We start from the raw sequence: 13,098 nt of genomic DNA, 5'->3' as shown, positions 1-13,098 counted from the left end.
TGCCTTTGTTTTTAATAGATGGATTAAATAATGGCATTCCATTGTGTAGATGCACCACATTTTCTTTGTCCTCTCTTCAGTTGATGGTCATCTAGGTTGTTTCTAGTTTCTGGATATTAGGAATAAAGCTTCTACGAGCATAGTTGAGCAAGTGTCTTTGTGAGATGTTGGAGCATCTTTTGAGTGTATGCCCAGGAGTGGTATAGCCAGGTCTTGAGGTAGAACTATTCTCAATTTTCTGAGAAAATTCCAAATTGATTTCCAAATCAATGGAAATCATGCAGATATTTTATTTGCTTGGTTGTACAAGTTTGTGCTCACACTAGCAGTGGAGGAGTGTTCTCCTTGCTGCACATTCTTACCAGCATGTGCTCTCTTCTGGGTTTTTGATCTTAGCCATTCTGATGTGTGTAAGATGAATCTCAAAGTTGCTTTGATTTGCATTTCTCTGATGAGCAAGGACTTTGAACATTGTTTTAAGTGCTTCTTGGCTATTCAAGGTTCCTCTGTTGAGAACTCTTTGTTTAGTTCTGTATTCCATTTTTCAACTGGGTTATTTGGATTGTTGGTGTCTAAGTCCTTGAGTTCTTTGTAAATTTTGGATATTAGACCTCTGTCAGATTTAGGGTTGGTGAAAATCCTTTCCCAAATCTTTGTGTTGCCGATTTGTCCTATTGATAGTGTACTTTGCCTTATAGAAGCTTTGCAGTTTCATGAGGTCCCATTTATCAATTGTTGATCTTAGAGCCTGAACCATTGGTGTTCTGTTCAGGAACTTGTCTCCTGTACCAATGCATTCAAAGGTATGTTCCACTTTCTCTTGTATGAGATTCAGTGTAACCAGTTTTATTTTGAGGTCCTTCCATCTACTTGGACTTGAGTTTTGTGCAGGATAATAAGTATGGATCTATTTTCGTTCTTCTACATGTAAACACCCAGTTAGTCCAGTACCATTTGTTGAAAATGCTTTCATTTTTCCATTGTATTGTTTCAGTTTTTTGGTTTTTAATCAAAAATCAAGTGTCCATAGATGTGTGAGTTTATTTCTGGGACTTCAGTTTTATTCCACTAATTCACAAGTCTGTTTCTGTACCAACACCATGCAGTTTTTATCACTATTGCTCTTTCAAGATCTGTAAAAAGTTGTGTGGGAATTTGATGGGGATTGCGTTGAATCTATAGATTACTTTTGCTAAGATGGCCGTTTTCACTATGTTAATCCTACTTATCTATGAGCATGGAACATCTTTCTATCTTCTGATATCTTTTTCAACTTCTTCAGGGATTTGAAGTTCATGTCATGCAGATCTTTTATTTGCTTGGTTAGAGTTTCACCAAGATATTTTATATTATTCGTGGCTATTGTAAAGAGTATTGTTTCCCTAATTTCTTTCTCAGCCCATTTATCATTTGTATAAAGAAGGGCTACTGATTTCTTTGAGTTAATTTTGTATCCAGCCACTTTGTGGAAGGTGTTCTTCAGCTGTAGGAGTGTCTGGTCTAATTTTTGGGCTTATATATACTATCATATCATCTGCAAATATCAATAATTTGACTTCTTTTTCAGTTTGTATTCTCTTGGTCTCCTGTAGTTGTCTTATTGCTCCAGCTAGAATTTCAAATACTCTATTGAATATATAGTGGACAGCCTTGTCTTGTCCCTGATTTTAGTGGAATTGATTTAAGTTTCTCTCCATTTAATTTGATGTTGGCTGTTGCTTGCTGTATATTGCTTTTATTATGTTTAGCTATGTGCCTTTTATTATGTTTAGGTATCAGGTTGTATCCTGATCTCTCTAAGACTTTTTACAGGAAGGGCTGTTGAATTTTGTCAAAGGATGTTTTATCATCTAATAGGATGATTATATGATTTTTTTCTTTCAGTTTGTTTATATGGTGGGTTACATTGATGGATTTTTATATATTGAACCTTCCCGGCATCCCTGAGAAGAAGTATACTTGATCATAGTGGATGGTATTTTTGATGTGTTCCTGGATTCATTTGTGAGTATTTTATTGAATATTTTTGCATCAATGTTCATAAGGGATATTGGTCAGAAGTTCTCTTTCTTAGTTGAGTCTTTTAGGTATCAGGGTGACTGTGACCTCATAGAATGAGTTTGGTAGTGTTCCTTCTGTTTCTATTTCATGGAATAATTTGAGGAATATTGATGTTATCTCTTCTTTGAATGTCTGAAAGAATTTTGCATGAAAACTGTTGCATGTAATTTTAATTGCCATGCTTGCTCCTTTGCCCAGGCCACGCTCTTGGCTTAGCTGAGACCACACTCAAACCAGCCCACAACTACCTCCTTCCTTGAGCCTGCCTTACTTCCAATTTGCCTGATCCTTCTGGCTAGCTTTGCCAAGCTGTCAACAACCACACCAGCTGCCTCCTCTCTCCTCCTGCCCACTTTAGCTCCATAGATGGAAAACACTAGACAGTTTTATTATTTTAAAACTAGCCAGATAACTCAATGGGTAGTTGAAGAATTTCCTGCTCTAATTCTATCAGCTAGCTCCCTCCAACCTTCTTGCCTCCTTGTTCCTACTCTTTGAGGTTGAGGCTACAAACTCTAGATGCCCCAAGACCTACATGACTGCAGCTTCCTTCTCATTCCAAAGCTTGTCTGAATTCTCTTCCTTCTCTGTGTCCTTTCTTCTCTTCCTGGGACCAGGAAGTCCCACTTTTTTCATTTCACCCAGTAATTGGATTAGCTTCTGCTGTTTTTATTGACCAATCAAGAACCAATTAGGGAAACATCACCTCCCTCTACAGAAAACCATCAGATCCTAGGGTTTTTTTGGTTTGAAGACTTTTAGTGACTGCTTCCATTTCCTTAGGGGGTTATAGGATTGTTTAAATAGTTCACCTGAACTAGATTTAACTTTAGTAAGTGGTATCTGTCAGGAAGCCATCCATTTCATTAAGATTTTCCAATTTTGTGTAGTACATGCTTTTGAAGTAAGACCTAGTGACTCTTCAAATTTTCTCATTGTTTACTATTGTATCTTCCTTTTCATTTCTGATTTGTTTATTTGGACATTTTCTCTCTGTCTTTTGGTTAGTTTGGCTAAGGTTTTGTCTATCTTGTTGATCTTTCTCAAAGAGCCAACTCTTGCTCCCCTTGATTCTTTGTATTGTTTTCTTTGTCTCTAATTGGTTGATTTCAGCCCCAGTTTGGATTATTTCCTGCATTCTACTCCTCTTTGGTGTGTTTCATATTTTAGTTTTTTTTTTTTCTCTAGAGCTTTGAGGTATACTTTTAAATTGCTGGTATGAAAGATTTTCTAATTTCTTTATGAACTAAGCAACTACTTTCATAAATTTGGATATGTTGTGCTTTCATTTTCATTGAATTCTAGAAAGTCTTTAATTTCTTTATTTTTTCCATGACCCAGAGTAGGGAGCTGTTTGGTTTCCATGAGTGAAAAAGCTTTCTGGATGTTTCTGTTGTTGTTGAAGTACAGCTTTAATCCATGGTGGTGTAATAAGATACAAGGTGTTATTTCAGTTTCCTTGTATCTGTTGAGGCTTGCTTTGTGACCAGTCAGTTTTTGAGAAAGATCCATGAGGTGCTGAAAAGAAGATGTATTTTGTGTTTGGGTGAAATATTCTGTAGATGTCTGTTAGGGCCATTTGATTCATAATGTCAGTTAGTTTCATTATTTCTTTGCTTAGTTTTTGTCTGGATGGCCTGTAAGTTGATGAAAGTTGGGTGTTGAAATCTCCCACTATTAATGTGTGGGGTTCAATGTGCAATTTAAGCTTCAGCAATGTTTCTTTTACAAATGTGGTTGCCTTTTTGTTTGCAGCATAGATATTTTGAATTGAGATATCATCTTGGTAGGTTTTTCCTTCGATGAGTATGAAGTGTCCTTTCCTGTCTCTTTTGATTAATTTTGTATGAATGTCTATTTTCTTAGATATTAGAATGGCTATTCCAGCTTGTTTCTTGGGTTTGTTTGCTTGGAAAACTTCTTTATAGCCCTTTACTCTCAGGAAATGTCTATCTTATTGCTCAGGTGTGTTTGTTGTATGCAACAAAATGATGGATCCTGTTTTTGTATCTGATCTGTTAGTTTATTCTTTTTATTGAGGAATTGAGTTTATTAATTTTAATGATATTAATGACCAATGATTGTTAGTTCCTGTTATTTTGATGTTGGTGGTGCTAGTGTGTGTGTTTCCCTTGATTACTTATTTCCTGTGTTTTCTTGGATTTACTTATTCTCCTTGGGTTGCAATTTTCCTTCTTGTATTTTCTGTGGGCCTGGCTTTATGGAAAGATATTGTTTAAATTGGAATTTTTCTTAAAACATCTTATTTTCTCCATCTGTGGTGACTGAGAGTTTTGTTAGGTAGAGTAGTCTAGGTTGGCATATGTTTTTTTTTTTAAGAAGTTGCTAGTTATCTTTCTAGTCTCTTCTAGCTTTTAGAGTCAAGTCTAATTATGATAGGTCTGCTTTTGTGTGTTATCTGCCTTTTCCCATTGGTGCTTTTAATATTCTTTCTTCTGTAGATTTTGTGTTTTGATTATTATTTGGTGGGGGAATTTCTTTTTTAATAGTCTAATTGGTGCTCTATAAGCTTCTTGTATATTTATAGGCATCTATTTCTTTAGCTTAGGAGAATCGTCAATGACTTTGTTGAAAACATGTTCTGGTCCTTGGGGCTGGGACTCTTCACCTTATTCTGTTCCTATTATTTTTAGGTAAGGTTTTTTTTTCATGGTATCATAGATTTCCTGGATCTTTTGTGTCAGGAACTTTTTTAGATTTAACATTTTCTTTGACTGATGTATCAATTTTTCTATTGTATCTTCTATTTCTGAGATTCTTTCTTCCATCTCTTGTATCCTGTTGGTGATTCTTGCATCTGTTGTTACTGTTCTTGTCCCTAGGTTTTTAATATCCAGGATTCACTCAGTTTGTGTTTTCTTTATTGCTTCTATTTCAGCTTTCAGGTCTTGAATAGTTCTATTTATTTTCTTCACCTGTTTAATTGTATTTTCCTATGTTTCTTCAAGGGACTTATTTCGTCTTTAAAGGCCTCTATCATCTTTACCATCTAGATTTGAGCTCATTTTCTTGTGCTTCAGTTGGTAGTTGCTGTTGTAGTAGGTATTGGGAGGGGATCTAACCTTGATGATTCTGGTGTGGCAGGCCTCTGATGAGTATCCTTGGGCTATATGATTCCAGATCTGCAGGTTCAATGAAGGTGGGTTGAGGGGTGGTGTGAGAATTAGGGTCTAGAGTGGATAGTAGGCTGTTTAGGGCAGCTGGGAGTGCCCCAGAGGACTCAGTGGGCAAGGAAGATTGGTGTGAGAAGGGAGCTCATTTTGTTAATGAGGCAAGAAACTATTTAATATTAAGAAAAAAGAAGTCTCATACTAAAAGAAAAATTGGCAAAAGAAACAGCCAAATTCATCTGGGGAAGGAAGAAGTTAATGAAACCCTACCACAAAACAGAACCTATTTATTGAATAAATGAGTTATATAAACTAGACCTTTGGCAAAACAGACATAACAGATGTCAATTTAAATATTGTAAATATCATCCTTAGACATAAGAAAATATTAAACGAGATGAGAGTAAGAATGTGTTGCTTCTGTATTTAAAAACAAAGCAAATGAAAAAAATCACCAAAGGATGAAAAAGCCTTGGGAACCTATAGGCCCTATCATATCACATCCAAATTCTCTGACCTTCCAGGTCTGCACATCTTGTGCCAGCATTCAGTCTAGTGAGTCTGGCTGATCCTTTCTTCTATGCAACCAGCAAACACAGATAGGCAGGGTTCCACCTCCCATTTCAGGCATAGTCTGATCACCTCTGCTAGTATCACCCTGTAATAGTATTTATTCACCTGATGTAATTGTTGCATCCTTACGGCTTACTGCCTCTGTTATCTTAGGCATATTTCTGGAAGCTTCTAGCCTTTGTATAATGTTATGTAGGCATAGAGTATTTTCAGCTTCTGAGATTTACTACTGAATAAATTCACCCTTTCTAGCTCTTTGTGAACTCAGGCTGGCTGCTCAACTCAGCTGTTCTGGCTCAAATTCTTCTCTGAGCTGATTGATTCTATCTGGCTTCGTTCTCTCAGCCTCTGACACTATGCTCTGATCTTCTGACTCCTTCTGATTCTCTAGCTCACTCTGTCTTCACCTGTGTCTAGTTTGTTCTCTCTTCAAGCTGTCTGTAAAACCCTCTGGTCAAACTGCCTCCTCCCTTTGCACTGCTCTTTCTTAAGTCACCTATCTTTCCTCCCTGTTCTTAGGAGAGTTGGGGATAGCCTATTCTTGCAAATCTTTCTGATTCATCATGTTGTCTGCCACTCAATTAGACACCACTTTCAAACATGGGTGCTTCCTTCTACAATCTAATTTTAGATTCATTGTTTGCAATTAAAGGTGTGTACTAAGGGCATGTCTGTATTCCAGCCAGAGTGATTAAGGATGTGTGCTAAGGATGAGCCACATCCACCACAACTAAAAACAGGTTTGGTTTTTTTTTTGGTAAACAACACAATCTCAAAGTTTGCAGGGTGATCAAATATCCTGCAACATCATCACAATTTCCAGGTTCTATCCAGGACCCTGCCACTTGCTCACAATTTAAAAGGTCTTCTTGTGCCACATCTAATCTCTCTGCCAACCCAGGTCCTGAATATTTTGTGGTAGGATTTAGCCAGGTGAGTTGATCCACAGCACCCCTATAGTCAGACCTATCCCCAAACTCCACATTCTGGACCAGCTCATTGTGTCTACCTAACTTCATTCTCCCTAATCCATATCTAGCCTTCACATCCAACCCAGTTCCCACATCCTGTTCTCTGTTTCAGAGTGCTTTGTCCTTAGGCTTAGAACTCACAAAAGGAGTCCACATGCCCAGTCCAGATCTCGTATGAATACAACCAATATGAAAGATCAAGACAGCGTTTCTTACACTCAACTATTCCAGTCCTATAGAAATGTTCTCTAGTGAGAATCATCTAGACAAACCACAGGATACAAGTTTTAAAATAGCAACCATAAACTTCATCAAAGAATTCAAGGAGCTTTAAGAAGACACAAAAAATACCAGCTTAATGTACTTTAAAAAGAATAAAGTTAAGCATTATAATTGCCCAAATGATGCCCAAGAAAACAAAAATATAAAGCTGATGGAAATGATAAGGGCAAGCTGAGACTTGAAAACTGAATTCAGTAAAGAGATAGAAAAATTGAAGAGCTATTAGGCTGAAAAGAAGATAGAATTAAACACCTCAGTAAACCAAGTGGAAGTACAAGGCATCAAACAGATGATAGAACAGAGTAGCCCAAAGAAAAAAGGAAAGAACAAATTTTTGAAAAGTAGAAACAGAAAAGAAAGATGCACAAAACGTGCTGCACCATCTAAAGATCAAACCTTCAAATTATAGGCATAAATGAAGGAACATCTCAGGTCAATGGCATAGAACAGATCAACAACAAGATCACAGAAGAAAATTTTCAGTAATTAAGGAATGACATAACCATGTAGGTATGAAAAGCATGCAAAACATCAAATAGACAAGAGCAGAAAAGAACATTGCCATGGATTGTGTGTCATCGGTATCACACTCAGTATGCAGTTAAGTAAACAGAATAAGGAAAGAGTAGTGAAAGCTGCAAGAGAAAAAAAAACAAAATGAAACAAACAAAACAAAAACAAAAGTAAGTCATACATAAAGGAAAACTGTCAAACTAAGAGCTGATTTCTTAGTGGAAACTTTGTAAGCAAGAAGAGCCTGAAGCAATGAATCCTAAGCCCTAAAAGACCATGACTGCTAACTTGAACTACTGTAGCAGGAAAACTATATAACATATTTGCAGGATATAATTGACCAAAACAAACAAACAAAGAAACAAACAAACAAATCCCAATTATATCTAGCAGATCAAACCTTAGCAAAACACAGGGAGCCTACCTTAGGCTGATGAGAGGAATAAAAATAGCCAGGAGTCTGCAGAAAGAAAACAAACAAAGCAATAATTACCGAAACACAGAATACCACTGAAAACAAACAACATTAACAAACTACAAAGTTTGCAATTGACCATAGCTTTCATTTGTAAACATAAATATTGATGGTCTTAATTCTCCAATTCAAGAACTTAGGCTGTTTTAAGGGGTCCAGAAATAAGATGTACCTTTCTGTACTCTACATGAAAGGATGAAAAACAGATTGTAATGAAATGGGACCAGGAAGCAAGCAAATGTCTGAACCCTAATATCTGAAAAAATTTAAAACTAAAACTAATCAGAAAAGATAAAGACACTTCATTCTAATCAAGGAAACAATTAATTAAGGAGATAATACTTTCCTAAATATATATGCACCAAACTTTGGTGCACCCACTTTTATTAAAAAATATGTTGCTTGAATTAAAAACATAAAGTAGGTGATTTTAGTACTTCACTTTCTCCAATTTACAGGCTATCCAAACAAAAATTAAGCAAAGAAGAATCACAACTAATTGACATCATATATCAAACATACTTAACAGATAACCACAGAGTACACCCAAACACTCAAGAATATGTATTCTACTCAGTACCCCATGGAAGTTTTTCTAAAATAGACCACACTTTGGAACAAAAAACAAATCTGAAACTCAGAACAACTAAAATTACTCTGTGTATCCTATGTGATAATAATGCAATAAACCTTACAATCAACAGCAAACAAATATTTATTAAGTATACAGACTCATGGAGATTAAGCAACTCATTATTGAATCATGAATGGATCAAAAAGGAAATCAAGAAAGAAGCAACAACAACAAAAAATTCCCAGAACTCAATGAGAACGAAAACACAGTACAACAAAACCTCTGGAATGAATGAAAAGTACTCTTTTAAACTTTAAACTTTAAATGCCCACATTAAAAAAATCAAAATGAGCACAAATAAATGACTTAATGTTGCAACTCAAAAATTTGGAAAAAAATAAGAACAAACCAAACCCATATCCAGTAGATGGCAAGAGATCATAAAAATCAAATCAGAAACTAATGGCAGAAACAAAGGACACAATACAAAGAGCCAAGGATCAGTGAATCTAAGATCTAGTTCATTGTGAAGACAAACATAATCAGTAAACCCATTAAGAACACTGGCTATGGATCCAACCAGAGACTTCTCAAAAGAAGCCATAAAAATGGCTAACAAATATCTCACAAAATGTTCATCACGACCTAAGCAATTAGGGAAATCAAATCAAACAACTTTGAGATTTCATTTTATTCCAGTCAGAATGGTAACAACCAAGAATACGATAAAACAGGAAAGACTCATTCATTGTTGGTAGGATTACAAACTGCTTCAGACACTCTGAAAATCAGTGTGCAGAACACTCAAAAAGTTAAAAATAAATCTACTATATGATTCAGTAATATCTATCCTTAGCATATGACCAAAGGACTGAACAACTTACTCCACAGATACTTGGTCATCTATGTTCATTCACAATAAATAGGGAATGGAAACAGCCTGAATGTCCTTCAACCAATGAACAGACAATAAAAACATGCTACTATACACTATGGAATACTATTCAATGGTAAAGAAAATGAAATCATGAATTAGAACTAGAAAGGATCATATCGAGTGCTATAATCCAAACCTAGAAAGTCAAACAGCACTTGTTGTCTCTTCTGTGTGCTTCACAACTGTAAATCTTCAGGTAATATACAACTCAGAGTAATCCATAAACCAGGACAGTAAAAAGAAACCATGGCAGAAGCTCATGGGAAGAGCCAGAGAACGGTGTACAAATGATTTGAAGGAGGAAATAGAGAAATGAACTTTAATTAGGGAAGGAGGGCAATATGGAAGGAGAGACATGGAGGAGGATAGAATAGCAATAAAGACCTGCAAAGATTATTGGATATTAGCCCAGAACCTTGAAATGCCCAAGATGCAACTCACAGGCCACATGAAGCTCATGAAGAAGGAAGACCAAATGGGGGTGATTCGGTCCTTCTTAGAAGGAGCAGCAAAATACTCAAGGAAGCAAATATGGAGACAAAGTGAGGGACAGAAACTGAAGGAGGGGCCATCTGAAGACCTTTCCACCTGAGTATCCATCCCATGTGCAGTCACCAAAGGTAGATGCTGATGTGGAAGTCAGGAAGTGCATGCTGATAAGAGCCTGATATGGATGTCTCCTCAGAGGTCTGCAAGAGTCTGACATACTCAGAGGCAGATGCTCACAACTAGCCATTGAACTGATCATGGGGTTCTCAATGGAGGAGTTAGAGTGAAGACTGAAGGAGCTGAAAGGATTTGCGGCACCATGAGGAGAGCAACAATACCAGCCAACCAGAGCTCCCAGGGTCTAAACCACCAGCCTGGGAGCACTTAGGGAGGGATCCAGGGCTTCAGCTGAATAAGTAAGAGTGGAGGGCCCTGCTGGGCATAGGTGGGAGAAGAGATCCTTGGTCTCATAAAGGCTGGACGCCCCAGGGTGTGGGAATTTTGAGGGTGGGGAGGTGGGAGTGGGGGGTAGATAGAGGTTACATCCCCAGAGAAGAAGGAGGAGGGGTGAGGGGATAGGGGGTTCCTGGGTAGGTGGGGGATGGGGTAAGGGGACAACATATGAAATGTAAATAAAACATCCAATAAAAAAATTTTAAAAAAAGAAGTCATAAGGAATCATATATATGCGTATATATAATACATATATATTATAAATGGGTTTTCCCACCTTTCCTGACAATGCTAGCCATAAAAGCTAAAGACTTCCTTTACAACTACCAAGCATAGAAAGCCCCATTTTGAGTTGTTGGTGAGGGGAGTCCAAAAGATTCTGAAAACATTATATACTGTTTCAGTTGTTACTAGCTATTTTTCATGGTACTGGAAGGTGCCATGCAAGCTTCCAAGGGAAGGAAGCAATCAACACTCCTAACTAGCTATGATGGCTATGAACCATAATAATGGGGAACATGGTACAATATTTCTAAGGGTACAATAGTAGCATGCACACATTGGCAGTAACTAATAACTCTCTAATTGGACTGAAGGCCAACTCAACAAAAGATGGAAATGCTCTTACACCTCTCAGAGAGGCTACAGAGGCATGCATTCCTGGTATAGGAACCCTTGCCAATTACACAAGACTAGTGTGGTTATGGATCTCAGAGGAGAACTTACAACTGCTTCTTTACTCAATCAACACAATTCCTAAGTGCATTCTAAATATTTGTCCTCATACTCACAGAAAGGTGATTTTTATTCCTCTTAGGAGAAACTTCCCTTTGGAACAAATGGAGACCATTGTAGAACACTACAACAGATCAAAATTCAGAGAACAAGCAATTGTGTGGTGTGCAGCCCCAGCTGATACATCAATAGTACAACCCTTGGGGTACATTCTGGAAGAAGGGGTGGAGATAGGAGATACTGCAACAGCCAGAGAGGTAGGAAGTCTGTAGTGATGTTGTGTCTCCTAGAAACGTTAGGGAACTCATTAGGGCTCAACAACACGGTTGCCTAAGCAAGACTCAAACAAGGACAAGGACGACACCAGTAGAAATGCACACATGGATAGGGGAAATGTCATGGGGCTCCAACCCCAGACAAAGAACTACAGGCGACTACAGACTGTTGAGAGTAGGAGAAAGAGTGTTCCCAGGGAAGAGGCCTGCAAGAGGTCAGCCACTGAAATCACATACATACAGGTAACGTCCTAAGGATTCAGCTGCAGTAATCATTGCTTTCTGTTTCCTGGCTGTGCATATAATGTCGTCAGCTGCTATAAACTCCTGTCACCAGGGTGACTTTGTGGTGACAGATTGCACCTTTAAACTGTGAACCAAAATAAATTCTTTCTTAAATTGCCTTTTTCAGGGTCTTTTATCACAGTGAGAGGAAAAATAATCAAGACACTAATATTTCTAGTCTTTTTCAGGGTTATCACCATGAAGGAATGTTGAATTTAAAAAATAAAAACCCTCTTCTGCATTGATCTATTAACATGATCATATGATTTTTGTCCCTGAGTCTCTTTATACAATGTGTATTGTTGATTTGCATATACTGTCCCATCTTTGCATTTTTGGAATGAAGTCAACTTGACTATGTATGGTAAATGATCTTATCTTCTTTGAAGTGTTCTTGGGTTCAGTTTGAAAGTATTTTATTGAATATTTTCTTTATTTTTCAGTTCCTTCTTTTTATTAACTCATACACAACTACTTGTCTTCTGGTTTGTTGAAGCAGTAAGTCAGACAACACTTGCCACACTAATGCCTGTCAAAGTGGCTACCCATGAAAACTCCAGCACCACATTCATCAGAAGGACACTCTCGACGAAGTCGGCTGATTTTGCCAGTTTCATCCACCTTATAATATTTCAGCACAGCCAACTTAACCTTCTTCCTCGTATGCTTATTCTTCTTGGGAGTGGTGTAAGACTTCTTCCTTTTCTTAGCACCACCACGAAGTCTCAACACAAGATGAAGGGTAGACTCCTTTTGAATGTTGTAGTCAGACAAAGTACGGCCGTCTTCCAGCTGCTTACCAGCCAAGATCAACCTCTGCTGATCAGGAGGAATTCCTTCCTTATCCTGGAACTTGGCCTTTACATTTTCTATAGTGTCCGAGGGTTCAACCTCGAGCGTGATGGTCTTCCCCGTAAGGGTCTTCACAAAAATCTGCATTGTGGCTGCAGCTTCACCAACGATGGCCGAATATTTTCTTATCTATATTCATCAAAGAAACTGATGTACAATTTTCTTTCTGTTGTTATTAACTAATTGCTTTCCAAGATTTTTGTAGGCTCTACAGTCTAGTTAATGAAATAGTTGAGGTGCATTGGTGTTAGTTCTTTAAAAGCCTGGTGAAATTCAGAAGTGGATACATCTGAGTTGGACTTTAATTGGTTGGGAGAATTTTGATAGTATTTTTTTATTATTCAATTTCATTGTTCATTATAGAGTGATGTAAATTGCTGATAACATTCCACTTTAATTTTGTTAGGCTATGTATCTAGAATTTGTTCTCTTCTTTAAAATTTTTCAGTTTATTGGGATAGACGTTTTAAAGGAATATCCTGAAGATATCTA

General features: G+C 37.3%; 1 pseudogene; it reads right to left on the bottom strand.

Annotated features, from left to right (window-relative positions):
* Window positions 1–12,186: 12,186 nt before the first annotated feature.
* Window positions 12,187–12,693, bottom strand: LOC114635204 (annotated as a pseudogene).
* Window positions 12,694–13,098: the final 405 nt, after the last annotated feature.

This window comes from Grammomys surdaster, unplaced genomic scaffold, assembly GCF_004785775.1.
Source record: "Grammomys surdaster isolate TR1022 unplaced genomic scaffold, NIH_TR_1.0 1166, whole genome shotgun sequence".
In the NCBI taxonomy this organism is placed as follows: Eukaryota; Metazoa; Chordata; class Mammalia; order Rodentia; family Muridae; genus Grammomys; species Grammomys surdaster.
Note: the sequence above shows the minus strand (reverse complement) of the source record. Positions and strands in the feature narration are given on the sequence as shown.